Here is a 13,168-nt window from a genome sequence, read left to right as displayed (position 1 = left end):
CTGCAGCATTAGGAAAGAACTGGTTTTACAATGGGAATGTTTTGTTTCACCAAGAAACCTTGAAAGTGTTTCAAATCTATTTAAGTTTTGTGGCTAGGCACTGAGTGGATTAGCAGTTCTACCTCCTACTGAGACTACTAAAGAGTAAGGGTATCAGGAAAACTAAAAACTTGGTTTGGTACACAGGCATTGTTAAGAATTACAGAAAAGAAGAATTCTGAATTCTTTGTGGTACAAGAACAAGGCTAGAAACAAATACTTCTACAGCAGAGCTCAGTGGAAGATAAATTATTATTCTCTATTACAAAGCAGAGATTTTTTTTTCCAAAAGTGTTTGAGAACGAGATGACTTCTGAGAAAAAATGTCTCCTTATTTAAAAACTTTTTCTTCCCATTTTGGAAAAGAAACATAATAAGGATTTAGGCAAACTCTACCTAGTGGACTTAGTTGCCTCTGCAGCACCTTCTTCTCTGCAGCATCTGAATCATTCCTTTGGTTAGATATTCTATATAGCAGTGGGCTGCCTTGTGTGACACAGTTGTCTTTTTGCAGTGTGCATTCCACCATGCCATTGAAATTGGGAAATATCTTGGGCCAAAATCTGTGATCCTCAGGCTAGTATTTTACATAGCTTTTCTTTCTTAATTCCTAAGCTTTCCATTCATTACAATTAAAATTAGACAAGCAGCAGTTTTTAATCTGCAGTGACAACGTGTAACTTATTTATCCTTGGGACTTTCTGCTGCTCCCCAAAAGAAGAGGTTGAGTCTGGGACCTCAATTTCTTCAGAAATTCAGACTGGGGCTGCCACCCTGCAGCAAGTAGTTTGCTTGCCAGAAGTTGAGCCAGGAAGTCAAAAGGCTCCTCCAGAGTCTCTGTAGGGACACTGCCCCCAGCACTGGTTCCAGAGAGCAGGAACGCAATGGCTCATGATCTTTTCAGAGCAAAGGACCAGTGACTTAAGACAGTCCTAGTGCAAATAACCATTTTCCTCCCAGCCAAGTGAAGCTTCCCGCTGATTTGTTAAGAAACAAAGAAGGGAGGATCTAAGTCTGTTTGCACCCATTTTGTTTTCTTTCACTCTTTGTCTCTTTGCACAAATTGGTGCGTTGTAAGAGAAGGGCAAACAGAGAAGGGCTTTTACAGCACAACTATTTTATAAATCATCGAAACTAACCCGCAGGCCAAGAGAGCTGCACAAGGAAAGCCTTGCTGAGCACATCCTGCTTTCACCTACACGGGATGCAAAAGGCACTGGGAGAAGCAGGAGGGTGACACAGAGCCCCTCCTACCACGGCTGACCCAAATTGGGGTGTCTGAGATAAAGCAACGCTGTCCACACAGAGTTTCAGTGCTTGCTCCACTCCAATTCCCAATGCTAGTGATTTGTGCTTTCACATTATTCATTGCAGTTGATTCCTTAAAAACAAAACAAAATCCAAAAAAACTCACAAGCCCCAAAGCACACGCACATCTAAACCAACATCAGTTTATTTCTCCTAATCCCCCTCCCCAAACATCAAGCCCAAGAAAGAGCTTTTCCAGGAGCAAAATTACAGGACCAAATACTGCAACTCCAGCACCAGGTGGAAATTCAGATATCACTGCTTAGAGGTCCAAAAAGTAACCTTGTCCCTAAAACAAGCACCAGTGCCTCCTGATCATGCTGCTGTTGCCACAGAGCTGACTTTCCTTCAAAAGCAGATGAGCACAGACTGATGGAACTGAACTGCTGCAGTGGTACTAGAGTATTTAAATAGCCACACTCTTAAATGCTGAGGTGTACTCATCAAGAGTGCACAGTTTCACTTCATAATTTTTGTCAGCTGCATCTCTGCACTGCTGAGTCTCACTAAGCCATCTTTGGTGCTGCCTGGCCCAAGTTCAGCTGTTGTGCCTCACTGCTAAACAGCCACACCTGTTGAGGTACCTGGTAGAGCTTAAATTTCCCTCCCCTGTAGCTGGCCAGGTAGTGTTGCCTTTGTGGTAGAGAAAGTCAGGAACCTTTGCCTGGTCCTGGAGCCTGGTGGGATGTGAAGCTGCTTTTTTTGGATGATTTCTCTGTGAGTGCATGACACTTTAATAACATTGGTGGTATAAGATATAGAATGTGTTTTGCCTGGATGTGAAGTTGCTCTTACTTTGTGGACTTATTTGCAGAGGTGTATTTGTGTAGTGAGTAGGTGCTGTTGCCTTGTGTCAGAGGACATGTGCTAAGATTCCTGAGTTTTGGTTGTGAGTGACTTGTCACAGGTTCTCTACGAGAATAATATATAAGCAGGTTTTGAATAGCCATAGTCCAAGATGACATAGTGTTATGTGTAGAATTCAGCTTTGCTTGGAGTGCATGTGCTCTTACTGCAGGAAGGAGGAAAATTGTCAGGGCTGGGGGAAGTGTTGCTCTCTAAGTCCAGGCCCTCTCATCCAAGGGCACTTCTCTGTTTTTCTGGAGCTCTCAAAGAGGTAAAGAAACCATTCCTCCATGGCTTCCAGCTATACCTCTGTGTGAATTTAAACAAAATCTTTTACTCTGTGCATTGCTGCCTGAAAGGAAGAAACTGAAGTCTCCCATTCTGATGCTTTGATATTCCTTCCCTGCTAAAATGTGTACTTGAAGAGCCTCAGCACTTTCTTCTTTTCAGGAGTGGGTTGTTTGTGGCTCAGGCTCTTTTGATAAATAGAATGGCCCAATAGGAGCTGGCTTGCAGCACTAAATATCTGTTGCTTAGGACCTGAAATCCACAGTATCTGTATTTTGGACTCTTGGCCTCATCCAGCAGGCTGAATGTCCATTAGCAAATGGAGCTGATCATGTCCAGCCGCACTTGAGGGGAATCTTCTCTGTGTGCTCTCAGCCTCTCTGTGCTATCAGCTAATGCCACAGTAAGGGGGGGTGATGGGAAACCTGCTTTTTTGGGAGCTTTCCTTCTGTTCTGGACACATCTGATATAGATTGACCTTTATGGCTAGCATGCAATAGCACTTCCCTGGCACCCACCTGCTGAGGGAGGTAGAATAATGCTGGACTTAAGCTGGTAAAAGGTGAAAACCCCTTTTTCACTCATTGATTCAAAATGTACCTAGGGCCCTGTATTTCTGGTGGGTTTGACTGCAGTGGTTGCTAAGGGAAGAGCAAATGTTCTCTCTGAGGAAAATGAGAAAGCAGAGTGTTTGAACAACCTGAAGTGCAGGCAGGAAAATCCAATGTATTATCATACTGAATCTAGTCATTTAGTTTGGAAGGTGATGTGATGCTTAATTAATTAGTGTTTGCTAAGTGTTTTAAAATTCTGTGAAGAAGCTACCTGAGATTTGTGGAGCTTGCTGATGGCCTTATGGTGTAAGCTTTGAGGGCTGGATCGTTATTTAAACTAAGTGCTGGAGCTGTTTCATTAAAGGATCTGTCAGCATTTATGTTATTGAGAAGTGTTTTAATATTAATTCCTATTCCTGGTGAGCATGGTGGAAATGCATCCACGTGGACTGACTTCCCATTCCACAGGACTGAGGGGTGGTCAGGCTCTCGTTAGTCCTGGAACTGGTTTTATCAGTCTGGTAAATGAAACTTCTTCCCTACTGAGATTTTTGGTTAACTTAGTACAGCTGAGGCACAGGAGCTGAAGATGTGGAGACAGTGGGAGAGGGTGAAGAGAGTTGAGATAATGTAGTGTTGAGCTCTGTTTGTGGTTTTTTTTTTTTTAAAGAAAATACACTGAAATCCTGAGGTCGAAGGGAAATGCAAGAGAGGTCCTTGTCATGTCTAATTCAAGCTACACATACTGTGACAAGCTGTGTATTTGGAATTATTTTAGTTGAAGTGAATATTGCCAGGTTCAGGTTTTCCACTCTTCCTCCTGAAACCTCAGGGTTAACTTTTCCATTTAGTCTGCTTTTGTTTTTCTGATGAAACCACTAAAATAACAATTTGGCAAGAGAAATGTTTCCTGTGCATGAATTCAAAAAGAACAAGCAAAGCATAAATTAGCATTTGTAATAGAGAGACACTCGAGAGAATGGCGTCAAAGTCACAAGACAAAAAGCCCTGTGTGTGTTTTGGTGGTCACCTTGCTGATCCATAGGACACTCTTGACACTGACAATGAAACCCCAACAAAAGGAGAAGGAGTGGTTCTATGTTTAGGCTTTGGCTTTGCCCTCTAGGGACCTGAGTATTTCCCTCCATCCCTTTATCCTTCAGCAAGCAAGAGCAGCTTTAGAGCACAGCTGGGAAGGGAAAAGCCAATTGTGAGGCAATGAGTTCTCATTGGTAGGTGAATATTGATGACTTCTGCAAGAAATGAAGGTCGTGGAAAGCTGTGTTGACCCAAATCCTCACACGGGTGTTTTTGAAGCTGTTTTAAAAATACCCTTGATGTCTCGGGAACAAGAATGGCTTTGCTTTCCCCTTGTGCTTGGGTCTGTGGCAGGGGCTGATTTAGCCATGTGAGTTCTTGTGCCCTGTATTTAGGATATCACTGTTTTCTGCCTCAAAGTGAGCTGCTCCTTAACTTGGATGGTTGCAAACTAAAATAATGTATTTGAATGCTCTGGTAATGGTTGTCCCTTTGGTTCCTTGTGTAGACAGATCACAAGGCTGCTGGGAAGAAATGTAAATATTTCTTAGGATAGTCTTGTGTCAGGAGAGGCTTTTAAAATAAGTTTGTTTGCCTTTGAAGCTTAATCTGGCACGGCCTATTCACTATTTCCTTGTATTTATTTTCATTTTTTTGTAGCTATACACTTTAGAAAACTATGGGAAGGAGGCAGGAATCAAGTCAGTAACTGCTTAGGGGCTTTTTGGGTTTTTTTATGTATAGCTTGTTTGGTGCTTGAGAACACTTAAAATTGCACGAGGTGAGATGAGAGCCAAACTTGTGGAATTGTTGACCTGTTGTTTTCTAGTAATGGGCAGATAGGAATTCCACTTCTGTGAGCACATGGCAAAGGAGCTGATGCAGAGTGACAAGGCTGCAACCTCCCCTCGGAGGCACAGGACCTTTGCTAGTGCCAAAAGCAGGAACATTAAGTTTAACTTAATGATCTGAATGAGAACAGTGATGGGCATTTGCTGGGTTTAATACCTTGCACAAACACAGGGATATTAAAAGTACATAGAATAAAGAAGCAGACAGAAGATTACTGGTGTCTTCCTTCAGACTGGGGATTCAAGATGAGTATCAATGTTTCTCTGTGCTGTCCTGTCACTATAAGCAGCCCTGGCAAGTCACTAGTTCAGCTCTTCTGAGCACAGAACACCTTCATTCTGCTCTTCCACCTGCTCTGTGGTGAAACCCAGTGCTCATTAATAACTGGTTTGACTCCAGGTACTTTCAGAGTAGAAACAAGGAGAACATGGCTTCAGGCTGTGTGCAGAGTGCAGAAGCAGCTCACCCAAAGGAAAGAGCTGGTTGTTAACACCAATGTTGCAGGCTGCTAGATAAAATGGGATTGGTCTTGTGCAGTACACTACATGTGAAAGTGGAACGCAGTAAAATGAGGTTGGGGTTCAATGGAGTTTATGGTTGTTTCTTTTTTTCCCGTTTTTGTTGTGGACTTGGGTGGGAGTTGGCTCTGGCAGGGCCAGAGGGTTCCTTTCATCATTAGTACAGGCCTACTGGAATACCACAAGGTATTCCACTCCTCTGTGATCCTTTCCCCTCCCTCTCCACCTATTTTGGCATTTCCACAATACACCACAAAAGCACCAGTTTGTCCCTGGAGTCTGTCATCTTGCATAGAGGCAGAAGCTCAGTTCTGAGCTGATAATCTCTCCTCATGTCCTGTTGAGGTGTTTTATCCTTTTCCAGTGGAAGCATTCAGGGGAGTCAGACTGGGCACTGCCTGCCACCTTGGAATGGATGTCCACAAGGATGTGGTTGGTGGTGGGAGGCACCAAATCTGAGGTGCTTGCCCTCTGTGGAGGGGGATAAAGCCTTTTGAGAAGAGCAATGACAAATGGAAGGTTCTCAGTGACAGGAACAAAATTACTTGAGAGGCAGAGCAGCCTGGTGCACTGAGTCTGTGGCCACTAGCAGCAAGCCAATAGCAGGGCATGGCTGCTGTCCCTCTGTCCTGAGGAGAAAAACCCCTGGATGGATGCCAGGACAAAGTTTTGGCCTTGCATCAGGTTGACACAGTCCTGGCAGGTTTGCAGCTGGAGGTGGAGGGGTGAGCAGAGCAGGGTGGGATTTGCTTATTTTCTGTCTTTTCATCGGTTGATTTTCTTGGCTGTTCCTATGTATGTATAAACATTTCCTCCCTGTGTTCCCCTGCCTTTGTTATTTCCCCTGGTGAATTGATGTTGCTGCTGTTATTGAACGATGATGGGGTTTTTTCCTCTTTATTTTCAAACATGAAGTGAGGTGAATTAATGTGTGGGTGGAAAATGCCACAGGCAAGAAGTGTTGCACTTGGCATGAAGGGGAAGATCTTTGCCAATCCTCCTCAAGTCCTGAGCTGCTGGTTGAACTGTTCTTGTACCAAGCAGAGATGGACGCAGATAAAAACATATTGTGTTTTGGGCATGAGGATCATGGTCAGAACTGAAGTTTGTTTTTTTAACATGTATTTATTGCCTCTGTTGGCCCCTCATTCTGTAATAGCAGCACCTAGGGCACTAGGTCTGGGAGTTCTTCTGGGTCCAAACCTCACAGACTTGGCTGCAGCATTAACTGAGGTCACTCTGAGGAGTTTGCTCACTCTTCTGCCTCCTTTCCCCACAGCAGCTCTTGATGTGTTAAGCAGGCTGCAGGAACCAGAGCCATGTGCATGATGTAACTGCCCAGCACATGCTGAAGAGCTCTGGGAACCTCATCAGCCAAAAATTTGAGCATGCCCTCTGCAGTGTTGAGTGCTGCTTTCCCCCAGCCCTTCCTTGCAGGGGTGGGATTAGCTTCTGACACTACCCAGAGCATTTGGGTTGTCTCAATCCCTGCTGGTGCTTGCTCTTGCTCCAGAAGAGTTTTTCCATCTGAAGCATAAACTGTAACGTGCAGTTTAGCCCCAGCTAAAGCTCTGAGGCAGCAGAGAAGAGCAATGGTTCACCTCAGCCAGCTACTCCAGATAATTCATATCATATGTATTTGTGTCATTATTATGAGCACAGTTGCTTTTCAGTGGAGTAGAGTTTCCACTCTTCAGCAATAATAAATATCACATAGCTATTTTTTCTATGTAAAACAAATAACCAGTGCTTTTTATTAAAAGATAATTATTGAAGTGTTAATATGATATTGTTTTGTAAACCAAGGTGCTTTTACATGAATGAAAGGTTATCTAAGAACTCCCAATTTTTTGCTTTTTTTTTTCATAATTCAATCTATTTTGATGGTTGGTTTTATTTTTTTCTCTTCACACTTCCACAATCTTTTGTGAAAAGAAGACTGTAGTTTGCACCTCTGTACAGAGATGATGTGAGAATTCTTTAAAAAGTAATGGAATATTAAGGCTGGTGTGTATCTGTGGGTGGTGACAAAAAGCAAGAAAGCAAGAGATGCTGCAGAGGACAGGGCTATGAGGAATAAAAACATTTTTAAGGACTAGGGTGAAATCCTACACCTGCCTTTTGGGTGATTAGTTGAAAGGTGTGGACTGAAACACTGAAAAGATGTATCTAATTTTCATGTATCTGTACTTAGTCCTTGGGAAGCAATAGGTTGCAACTGGAATATTTTTTTTTGTGGACTTGAAAAGTATAGGAAATTTACTGGTGGCTTTTTTTCCTCCTGCTTTCTACTCTTTTGCCCACAGCAGTTTGTAATTGAGTCTAACAAGGAACATAGGTGTGTTACAGGGTCCTCTCTTAAAACCAGTCCTAGCAATCAGATAATTGGTTCCTTTCAGCAAATGCATGGCTCCAGAACCTAAAAGGGTTGTGGGGTCTTTTTGTGCTAATAAATGCTATATGGCCATGTTCTTTGCCAATCTGTCCCCAAGACTTTTTCTAGCTATCTCTTGAAATAGTAGAGATGCCAGCATGAGAATGGGGCTTGTGTGGTCAAAAGTTTTCCTTCCACCCAGAAGGAAACCTTTGGCACCTGAGTGATGCAAACCCAGATTTAATAGCTGAAGTTCAGAAAACCTGAGAAGCCAAAGGAGCAGGGGCAAAATTAATTGAAGGTTGAGGTGTAGCAGCCTACCATCAAAATCTGAGCCTCTAATGTATAACATGTGTTCCTGCTTTCATTTGTCTGCTTTACAAGAGTTTATACACAGCTTTTTCAGGGTTCACAAGGGGGCTTTTCTCCCTCTAGGCTATTAGCTACAGTAATGGCTTATTTAGAAAGTTAGACTTTCTCCCAGCTGGGAGAAAATGTGGCCCTGAAGGAGAGCAAAGGGGGAGGAAGAGGAGAAAACCGAGTATTTTGTTTAAGCAACTTAACAATAGTGCCAGAGGAAATGAATCAGAAGAGAGTGATTTCTGCAAGTGTGTGCTTTTTTGCTTTACAAAAACAAAGCAGTTTAAATCTTGGCCTCCCAAGCGCCAGTAGGGCCCATGTTTAACTTAGGATGGTAATATGGGGTCCTGGCTCTGTTGCTATGGGCAGAGGAAGGTATTTCCAGAAGAACAAAGGGTTGTTAGCTTGGCTTCTGTGTTTTACAACCCTCTAGGGGCACTTCCCAGGATTGTTTTGATTTTTTTTTTTTGGTGGTTATTTTTTTCTGTGAGGGGGAACTTCCTTCTTCCTTACCTCACACCTGAGAACACATGGCTCTCTTCTAATGTCATCTTCCACAGAAAATGAGGTCACTTGCACCTCACAGTGTGGTCTTGTCTTGGTGGCACTTGGCACAATCCCCTGGTTCCTTCCTGCTGGGGTTTATCCCAGCTCTGGGGAGCCACCAGGGAGCTCTAAGGGACCATCTGGCAGCAGGGACTTGGGAGGACTGTAAACAGACCCCTGCTTTTCTTGGATTTGCCCTTTGTGAGGAGATAGGAGGTTTCCTTCCTCTGTTTCCTCTGTTAGTGTGGTTTGCTCCTTTGGAGAGGGCAGAATGGGAGGATGTGCTCCCAGCCCCACACCCAGGGAGTTTTAGAGCAGTCTGCCTGTGCTGTACAGTCTGTAGATTACTAATATCCACTTGTGGGCAGATTGTTGGTGTGGCTTTGTCTGTGTGCGTTTCCAGCCCATCCTGGCCCTTCCTAAGGGTGGTTTCCTGGAACAAGCCCTCTGTGGGCTTTGAGTGGCTGATTCATGATTGCTATCCTTAGACTAAGATTAGTGGGTGAGGGGGTGTTTGATCTTGGCCTTTCACATGGACTGACAGCTGTTTCACACCTCTGATGGTTTTTCACAGTGCTTTGACTATGTGCTGATGCTGAACTGGAAATATTGCTGTTTCCCCTCTCCATTAGGGTGTATGAATAATTGACTATCTGCAGATATACTGAAACATCAGTGCCTCTTTCTCCCTTCACTTTTAAACCCTTATTCCATTTATGCTGGTACATTCTGGTGGGCTTCATGTGTGTCTTGTGTTGCCCAGCTCATTTATCCATAAATGACAGCAGTCAGGGAGTGAAATTCTGCTCTGAGCTTCCATAGCCTGTGCCCTACCTGTGTCTTTGTGCAGCATTTCCTGGCTCCTGATTCCAGGCCCTTGAAAGCAGCAGTGAAGTGTTTTGAAGCAATCTCTGACCTCTTCTCTTGCCTTTTTGGAAGGAGCAGCATTTTCCCTGCTACAGCACTGGCTGTGGCCAGGCAGGATGTGTGTCCATAGACAAGTAGGTCAGGGGGAAAGATGTTTTCAATGTTCTACATGACCTTGCCATTCAGTGCAGAACACAAATTCCTGTGGTTGTTGTATTGACCTGATGCTGTGGAGCAGCCCCACAGGGGCTGGACAAGGGGGTGATGGCTGTGACAGAGGGTGATGCCAACAGGGGATGTCCTCAGAGCCCAGGGCTGCAGTACCTGGTGGCAGCAGGTTGTCTTCTGCCAGGCAGCCAGTGACAGAACAAGAGGACACAGCCCCAAGCTGCACTAGGGGAGATTGAGGTTGGACATCAGGAGGGATTTCCTCACTGAAAGAGCTGTCAGGCATGGAATTGGCTTCTCAGGGAGGTGGTGGAGTCACCATCACTGTGAGTGCTCAAAAAATGTGACACTCAGTGCCATGGTCTAACTGACCAGGTGGGAATTGTTCCAAGGTTGGACTCATTGATCCTGGAGGTATTTTCCAACCTAAATTGTTCTGTGACAATGGCAGGATCCACTGACAGATCTAAGCAAGCTAAGGTGGTGAACATGGTCTGGGGGAGTCCTGCTGTGAACAGCAGGAGACCAGACTGAAGCTTTTTGGGCACCTGGGATGGGGCTGCACACAGGTGCCAGCACGTGGCTGAGCTGAGCCCAAGGACAGGGGCCATTGTCCTTGGTCCCCAGGTGAGGCTGGCTATTAAGGCCACAAGTGCCCTCAGAGATCTGTTAATACCTCTCAGGATTGAGGCATGTTTTGTTTTTATGAAAAAGCACTAACTGGGCAACATGCTGTCACAAAGCATAATTAGTTTTCTTGCTATTCAACAGCCTTTTTGAAAAATAGCACCAAAAATGCATTGGTCAGAAACCACTGAAAATAATACCAGTGAAGTGTGTATGAGAAGTTAAACAAAAGAATGTGAGCAATTGGTTGGTCTCTTTATAGGATGGCTGAAGATGCATCTTGGATGCAAATTGTAGGAGTCTGAGAAGGCCCAGGAGGATGTTCTTTCATTCCAAGCCATGTGTCCTTATCTTTTCTTGTCATATTCTCATGGATTTCAGATCCTTGTGTGAGCAGTAGTTTAGCAAAGCATCAATTCTGCTAGTAAATAAGTGATGCCTCTGCATGCTAATAGACACCTCTCCATTTGAAATATTATTGCTCTTAAAAAGAACCTCAGTAAGGAAATCTAAGTGAGAATTACTGATGAATTATTAGTGCTGTTTTTTGAAATGCTGCAAAAAAAATCTGTATATTCTTCTGGATTTAGCTTGGCAAAAATATCAGGGATCAAAATAGGAGGAGCTCTGGTTAGGGTTGCTTGTATATGAAGGGGTGTGCTACTGGAATTGGATTATAATATGAACTCTTTTTAGTCCAGTCTTATGAAACCTTTTGGGAATAGCAAGGAGGGGAATAGATTGCAAAGATCTAAGTCCTTGCTTTAATCTATCCCACATTTGAGCACTAGGGATGTGTGGTCAAGATAGAGCAAAGGGTTTCAAGCACTCTTTTTCACAGGTATTTCTCATGTCTCTTTGAAAAATTGTGCTGGATGTCAGCAAGGGTTGTCCTACTGTCAGTTTTATTGTTTCTGCCACAGTTAGAAATGCTAAAATACGATTAAAGAGATTTTTTAGCCCTGTTTCTAGTTCCAGAGTTAGCAAATTCTGCACATCAACTTGGGTGTTCCTGAAACTTCCAGCCCCAAACTGCAGATGCAAGGAGTCTGCATGAGATGAGTTATTTTACAACTTGTAGTGCATCAATCTTGGAGGATCCATGAGCTCTTTCTGAGAGGCCATAAAAGATAATTATCATCAGGCTTAAGTGCCCTAAACAGATCTGCACTTCCACTGGAAGAAGTATAAGGATCTACAAATGAAAAAAACCCCAAACCCTTAAATGAGTGCCTTAAATAACTCTGCCTTCAAGGAACTCATCATGTCTTTAGTTTATCCTCAGTCATAATTTATATATGGGGACAGAAGTAGGACTTCAGTTCTGGCTTTTGTTCTGTACCCCTGAGCTGATTCTCTAATTATGATAACTCTTCCTTCAGACAGGGTTTAATCTTGCTTTTTTTTCTTTTTTGCCTGGACACTAAGGTTAATTTCTGCTGCTCTATGAAACCTGTTTGAAATTAGCCAGTAAGTCCTAAAGCTATTGGAGGTGAGAGGGACTGGTGTGTGTGTGTGTGCCCATCCACATGTGTGGATGTGTTAATAAGCTGCTTAAGCTTCGTTTCCTTAAGGAACAAAAGAAACAACCTGAGAAAATCAGACTAAAATTTTTTATTGAATAGCTGTAGAAACAGACATTGGATCAATTAAACAGCCTATGGTTCTCCCCAGTGCAGTTAGTATATTTTAGGAACCTACAAGTCATAAATATGTGAGCTTTTCACAGATCAGAGAATCCTTGTGCTTATTGGAAGGATGATTGATTGCAAATAGACCAGAGCCCTCTCCTGCTAATAGGACAGAAACTGTTATTTGCCATGCCAGGTTTGTGTGCTTCCAACTTCATGCAGTTGTGTTTGTGTGGGTTTTTTGGCTATGTATTGTCCAGATTTATAGACCTTTGTTCAGTCAAACTGAGTTCTCTGGACTGAGAACTGCCATAATCATTACTGCAATCTCTGCATCTAGTGACCAAACTTACCATCATGTGGAGTAAAATTGTTTGCTAGCCAACAATGTTTTTTTTTGCCAACAAACCCATAGAACTGGGTACATTGCAAATTTTTTGCCTTTCATATATGACTATAGATGAAAACCATATTAGACTCACTTGGAATAAATCATCTGTTAAATTACTTATACTTGAATAGTTACTATTTGGCTGGGTTTTTTCCCTCCAAGAGAAATATCAGTATTTCTTTTTCTAGTAATGTGTAACTGATGGGATTGTAGCTTAATTCCCTGCCTTAGCCATGAAGGGGGATCCCAGGGTGCAAAGCTCTGGCATGGATAAAATGAATTCCTCACTGGGGACAGTCTGCAAGGCATATGCTCCCAAGTTGGTTAAATGTCTCAAGTAACATCTCCCTTGCTATTTGATTTGGGGGAAGCAGCCTGAGCTCTCCTTGCAGGGGCTCTGATGTGCGTCAGTGGGGAAATTTGAGGAGGTAAATGGCCACAGTTCATCAGCAATTCTTCTTTTACATCATGTTTCTGATCAGCGGGTATGCCTCTCCTGATGAGCTGCAAATGTGTACTTAATATTATATTAGCTATTAAATCCCAAAGTCAACAGTTTCCCTGGTAAGTTCAGAACATTTAAAACATTACTCTGTATTTTTTAAAAAACCAGTGGGGATTTTTTCAGTGTAAAAGAAGCCTTATTAAAACATTTACAGATACTTTTATGACGCTGTATTGTATTCCAAAAACAGTGATCAACTGTGATGGATATGTTTGTCTGTCATCATTCTCCACCCCCTGTAGCCTCCAATTCTTCT

At 43.1% G+C, this 13,168-nt stretch overlaps 1 long non-coding RNA gene across 1 annotated transcript in view; it reads left to right on the top strand.

Moving 5' to 3' along the window:
* The first annotated feature begins 2,000 nt into the window (after window positions 1-2,000).
* Window positions 2,001-13,168, top strand: part of LOC306801321 — a 132,599-nt gene continuing 121,431 nt past the window's right edge. Inside the window, exon 1 of the long non-coding RNA XR_013774053.1 lies at window positions 2,001-2,064. This is a non-coding gene — a long non-coding RNA (uncharacterized lncRNA). The remainder of the gene's footprint in view (window positions 2,065-13,168) is intronic.

This window comes from Erithacus rubecula (assembly GCF_903797595.1).
Source record: "Erithacus rubecula genome assembly, chromosome: 4".
Taxonomy (NCBI): domain Eukaryota; kingdom Metazoa; phylum Chordata; class Aves; order Passeriformes; family Muscicapidae; genus Erithacus; species Erithacus rubecula.
Note: the sequence above shows the minus strand (reverse complement) of the source record. Positions and strands in the feature narration are given on the sequence as shown.